We start from the raw sequence: 6,085 nt of genomic DNA, 5'->3' as shown, positions 1-6,085 counted from the left end.
TATTTCCGCCATATATTTTATCTACAAAAGATTTTAATCTGATTCTAATTGGGTTGGAAAGTAGACTTCAAGAGCTTTCCGACGACATATTATATGCCTTATTTGGACTTTTGTATCAAAATTTATGATAAAAACAAAATCCTTAAAAAACTATTTTTATTGCGACGCGATAATTCTATCACGCCGCGATAGTCCTTATCTTGCCGCGTCAAAAGGAATTTTATTCCGATTCGAATTCTAACTCCTTTCTAATTGTTTCCGGATGTTTTTCTCTATAAATAGGGTCGTATTTCCCCGTTTTAATCACCAACAATCATCAAATTCTTTCTCTCTTTAAACTAAAGCTTATTCTTTCCTTCTCTCTCTTGATTTCTAAGCCTAGTCTTTTCAAAATACAATACCGCATTCACGAGACTTAGACACACATAGCCAAGCTCGAAGTTGCCTTCGCCCTAGATGTGAAAGGTTGATAATTTCTGAGGGTTTGGTTTCAAATCTCTATTTCAATTATTTAAATTAATTGTTTGATTTAATATTTTTATTGAAGTTACTAATAATGTGTGTATTGTTTTGATAGAAAGGGATACAAGGCAACAAAGTAAGTAATTTTATTGTTTTATTTTGTAGAAAGCATGTTTAGATTATTTTAATTCCTAGTGTCATGTTAGGACGTTATTTATTGCTTTCTAGTATCATGCTTAGGTTGGTTTCTATTTCTTCTATCATCCTAGTATCATGTTAGGGTTAAAGCTAAGCACATGTCAGGAGATAAATCAAAATTCCTTTCACTAAAGGTCTATCCAGGAGGAACTGTGACTTTTGGTGACAACAAGAAAGGAGAAATCATCGCTAAAGGAAAAATTGGAAAGTCAACCTCCCATGCAATAAGGAATGTGTTCCTGGTCGAGGGCTTAATGCACAATCTTCTCTGTACATCACATTTCTGTGATAGAGGAAATTTGGTAAGCTTTACTTCTGATAAATGCCATATCTTCAATAACAAATCAGGGAAGGTTATTTTACAAGGAACGAGAAAAGGAAATACTTATATAGTAGATCTTGACTCAATCCCTAAGAGTAGTCTCACATGCTTAAGTGTTATCGAAGATGATTCTCTACTCTGGCACAAGCGTTTCGAACATGCTAGCTATTCTTTAATTTATAAACTCAGGTCAAAGGACTTAGTAGTAGGATTACCCTTTATCAAGTTCCTAAATGATAAAATCTATGATGCCTGCGTAAAAGGAAAGCATGTCCGAAGCTCCTTTAGATCTAAAAACATGGTGAGCACTTCAAAACCACTAGAATTAATTCATATGGATTTATGTGGTCCCATGAGAGTTCAGAGTAGAAGTGGCAAGAAATATGTGTTGGTTATTGTTGATGATTACTCTAGATATACTTGGGGAAAATTTCTAACAAGTAAAGATGAAACTTTTGATGAATTTGTAGCATTTGCCAAACATGTGCAAAAAATAAGTGGATTCTCTATAATTCACCTAAGATCTGACCATACCACAAAATTCGAAAATTCAAAGTTTGATGAGTTTTGCAGGAAACAAGGCATGAATCACAATTTCTCTACTTCTAGAACTCCTCAACAGAATGGAGTAGTTGAGAGGAAGAATCGAACGCTGGAAGACATGGCAAGAACAATTTTGATTGCAAGCTCACTGCCAAGGAACTTCTGGGTTGAAGTAGTCAACACAGCATGCGACATCATCAACAGGGTTACCATAAGAGTAATAACCAATAAGACTCCTTATTAATTGTTAAAAGGGAGGAAACCAAATATCTCTCAACTCAGATCATTTGGGTGTAAAAGCTTTGTTCATAACAATGGTAAGAAAAACCTAGGAAAATTCGATGAGAGAAGTGAAGAGGCTATATTCCTTGGCTATGCCTCAAATAGCAAAGCTTACAGAGTTTATAACAAGAATTCATTGTGTGTTGAAGAAAGCATTCATATTATCTTTGACGAGTCTAACCTGTTTATGAATGTCCAGGAACAAGATGATAATGATTTTGAAATTGGATTAGTGAGAAACATGAATGAAGAAGAAGAAGAAGAAAAACAAAAGCAAACTAGAGAAGAGCAAAAAGTTCCTGAACAAAATCATTAAAAGAATGCTGAAGTTCCTCATCAAGAAATTCCAGAAGAACAGGTTAATGAGGAACCAACAAATCAAGAATAAGATGAACTGAGAAAGAAGTCCCTCAGATAGGATTTCCTGCTAGAGAATTTCATCCTAAGCCATTCAAATATCAAGGATCTCATCCCACTGATCTCATCATCAGCGATATTAGCAGAGGACCCCAAACAAGATCTCAGATGAGGAACTTCTGCGCATTCAATGCATTTCTCTCCATCTTAGAACCTCGGAATCTTTAGGAAGCCTTAGAAGATGCTAACTGGATCGTAGCCATGCAAGAGGAACTGAACGAGTTTGAAAGAAAAAAAGTCTGGCATCTTGAAGCCAAACCAAAACACAAGAAGGTCATTGGACTCAAATGGGTATTCAGGAACAAGCTGGACAAATATGGAACAATTGTGAGGAATAAAGCTCGTTTGGTTGTGAAAGGATACAATCGACAAGAAGGTATTGATTTCGAAGAAACCTTTGCTCTAGTAGCTAGATTAGAAGCTATTAGAATACTTATTGCTTTTGCTTCTTTCACGGGTTTCAAACTTTATCAAATGGATGTGAAATGTGCTTTTCTCAATGGTTACTTAATGGAGGATGTGTTTGTAGAACAACCTCCGGGTTTCGAAAAATCTAAAATTTCCTAATCATATTTTTAAGATTGACAAAGCCCTTTATGGTCTTAAGAAAGCTCCAAGAGCCTGATATGAAAGGATCTCCAAGTTCTTTTTGCAAAATGATTTTAAAAGAGGAAAAGTGGATAAAACTTTGTTTATGAAATGACAAGGAACTGATCTTTTAGTTGTACAAATATATGTAGATGATATTATTTTTGGTGCAACTAACGATGTCTTGTGCAAGTACTTTGCTGATCTCATGAGTGGTGAATTTGAAATGAGCATGATGGGAGAATTGAACTTCTTTCTTGGATTGCAAATCAAGCAAACAGAAAAAGGAATCTCAATTCATCAACAAAAGTATATCAAAGAACTGCTGAAAAAGTATAACCTTAATCAAGCTATAACAAATCATACTCCTATGGGAACAGGCACAAGACTAGATGATGATTCAATAGGAACGAGTGTGGATCAAAAGAAGTACATAAGTATGATAGGTTCCTTACTATACCTAAATGCTAGTAGACCTGACATTGCTTTTAGTGTTGGATTGTGTGCCAGGTTTCAGTCAAATCCTAAGGAATCTCACCTAACTGCTGTAAAAAGGATACTAAGATACTTGAAAGGAACTGATGAATTATGTATCTTCTATCCTAGAAGTGATTCTTTTGAGCTGAAAGGTTTTTTAGATACAGATTATGCAGGGAATTTAGTCAATCAAAAAAGTACATATGGTATGGTCTAGTTCCTTGGGCCATGCTTAGTCTCTTGGGGGTCTAAGAAACAAAACATTGTAGCTTTATCTACAGCAGAAGCAGAATATATTGCTACGGCTGCATGTTGTTCACAAGTGCTTTGGATAAAACAACAACTTAGAGACTTTGGTATGAAATTTGATTGCATTCCTATTTTCTGTGATAACACAAGTGCTATCTGTATCTCCAAAGAACCAGTTCATCATTCTTGTGTTAAGCATATTTATATTAGACATCACTTCTTAAAGGATAATGCTGAGAAGGGCTTAATTAAATTAGAATTTTGTAAAATACTAATCAAATTGCTGACATTTTGACTAAGCCCTTAAACAGAGAAAGACATGAGATGATGAGGATGGAGCTTGGAATGATTAAGTTGTGTTGAGAAAAAGCCTTGATGTTCCCTCAGGTAAAATCTCTCAACTGATGTATATTTTATCTCACACAAAATGATATGTTTAATTACATAGATATGGCAAGAGATTCAAGCATGTATGCCTCAAAGTTGTGCATAAGAAAATGATAATTCTTGAAGTCCTTGACTGATGGCATGAGCTATGTTGACTTGTTCCGTGTATCAATTTGCATATTCACGAGTTTATCTTTTCAACAAAATTATCATTTGATTTATTTTTATTGTTTTTCATAATTATCCCATAAAACACGGTTTATCTGGTGGATACATTTAATATTCATCTAATTTTGTTGAAGTGATCCCTTAGCATGCAAAATACATTTCACTCTATAGAATTATCTTTTTAGTTTCCCAAAGATATAAATGCAGAGGACGCATCATCATTATTCACCTCACCTACCCTCTACCCTGAAGCGACACCTCATTTTTACCTCTTTAGAAAAAGGATGGGTGAATTCAAAAATTTTACACCACTCAAATCAATTATTCCCCTTCCTTACAAAGAACCTTGTTCATACTCTCCCATGGACATCTCTCCAAAAGACCAAACCCTAACCAACATCCAAGCACCCGCTGTAAAAATTCAAGAAATTTCTACAAACGAAATCATAGTAACTCTCAAACAACTTCTTCTAGAATACCTTGAATCACCAAAATCAGAAAAAATGGAAGAGGAACAAGAAATTCCCAAAGAAGAGGAAGTTGAAGAGTTGGGGGTCTCGTACAAGCACAAATCTGTCGCAATGAAGAAGCTTGAGGAAAATGCAAAGCACTTTGTGTCTGGTCTATGCTTGAATCTTCCATGGTGCAAAGCATGTAAGTTCAACAAATTTCTAGATCTAATTGAATTTCAAAATTGGACTTATTTGTTGAGTAAATGTTTCAATAAGCCTATATATGTTGTTGATCTGAAGGAATTTCATGCTACTTTTAAGTGTGAAAAAAGGGGAAATTTCATGTACAATTCAAAAGAAGCTAATTGAATTTGATGCTGAGTATTTGGGGGATTGTTTGAAGTTCCTAATACAGGTTATGAATTGTATTTCAAAGGTTCTGTGCAGAAACCTCTTCCTAACATCACTATTGATTCGATAGTTGAGCATTACCAAGGAAACCCTAAAATTACCTATGTCAATCACAACAACTTCACCCCTCTCCAAAACTTACTCTTCGAAATTGTCTTCAATGACATTGTCCCTCGTACCTAAAAACGAGATTCAGCCAACAAGCTTGACTGTAACTTCATGTACTGTCTTGAACACCAAATCCCCATCAACTTCCCTTCCATAATGATTCAACATCTTGATCATTGAGTTCCAAGAAATTGGAAAATCGGCTATGGTAACCTTCTCACCACTGTTTTGAAAGCTTTGGTGTTGACCTCTCAAGATATGAACCTTGCCCCTTAAAAGCAATGAGTTTGTGAAAAGAGTATTTTTAGAGAACAGAGGTCTGCATGTTGTATATGGGTGTTTGGAAGAGTTTCCAATAGTGCCTGAAAGTGCAGAGGAGCCTAAGGTTGAGGGGGAACCAGTGGATGTCAAGGAGGTTGAGATGGGAACACAACAGGAGGAAGAAAAGAAAGAGAAGAAGAGAGAAAGGGAAAAATCTGTAAAAGTTGAAGATGTGCAGAAAGTAGGAGTACAAGAGATAGGGGGAAGAAAAAGAAAGAGCTTAAGGCTGTCAAGGAAGAAAAACCCCAAGGAAGTGAAGCCAGTTGTCTTTGACTTAGATGAGCATGAAATGGAGAAGGAGACCTCTGATCCCTAGAAAAGCTTAATAAAGCAGTGTCAATTGAGCTTAAGGAATTAAAGGACATGCTCAAAAAGGTCATCACCAACCTTAAGACTAACACAGCTAGGGTGGATGCTCTGGAGAAAGTTGTTACAGGTTGTGTAGGTGATGCCAAGGCTTTACTTCTCCAGGTTGCTCAAGCTAGGGATGAAGCTATTTACAGGGTTGTCGCTGGGGCGGGGCAGGTGAGGCAACCGCCTAGGGCCCAATGTGAGAAATCCCAAATTTTGTTATACTCGGTAAAAATTAAGGGCCTCAAAGAAAATAAATTTACAGTGTATTCAAAAGCCTTTTCTTCCTTTCCCCATGTTCTTCATCCCTAAATTTTCGCAATAGATTTTTAGTTTCCAATGCCTACTG

Source organism: Chenopodium album, chromosome 18 (assembly GCF_948465745.1).
Source record: "Chenopodium album chromosome 18, dcCheAlbu1.1, whole genome shotgun sequence".
NCBI classification, from domain to species: Eukaryota; Viridiplantae; Streptophyta; class Magnoliopsida; order Caryophyllales; family Amaranthaceae; genus Chenopodium; species Chenopodium album.
Note: the sequence above shows the minus strand (reverse complement) of the source record.